We start from the raw sequence: 634 nt of genomic DNA, 5'->3' as shown, positions 1-634 counted from the left end.
TTAATGTCACTTGATGTTATGTTGGCGCGAGTTAATTTAATGTTTGCACTAAACTTAACCGACAATTCTGGATGTCTTTTAAGAAAACCGCTGACCCAATCATCTCCCGGTATATTGTTCTTAAATTGTGGTACTTGAGTACCTTTGCTATTAAAATATCGACTTATGGTCATTTTTAGGTCATAAGGTATTAATGGAAATCCGTAATTACCCAAAGTGATGTAATCGTCCATGTAATCATCATGTATTCCTCGTCAAAATGAAGTTATTCGCTTTTTATAAATTTAATCTTATCTTTTCTTCTTGATCTCAAGGATCATTTTTAATAGATTATAACTATTATAACTATCCTCCGCCATTTCCTTAACTATCAGGTTTAACTTACACATTTGTGTATGATAATGCAATACACTTTATAGCCTTAAATTATTTGTACAATAATATAACTTTGGTACTGACCTACACATTTGTGTAAGTAAATCAATATTGTCCTAAAAACCTGAGATATACCAAGTGCTTATAACACTTAAATATATTATATATACATCATTATAATATTGTAGGCTTGTAAACCACTATTAAAAATATTATTTGTTGATTAAGGTTAGCAGAAAACATACCAACACATTTGTGT

The sequence above is a fragment of the Aphis gossypii genome, chromosome X (assembly GCF_020184175.1).
Source record: "Aphis gossypii isolate Hap1 chromosome X, ASM2018417v2, whole genome shotgun sequence".
NCBI classification, from domain to species: domain Eukaryota; kingdom Metazoa; phylum Arthropoda; class Insecta; order Hemiptera; family Aphididae; genus Aphis; species Aphis gossypii.
This window is presented reverse-complemented; position numbering follows the sequence as displayed.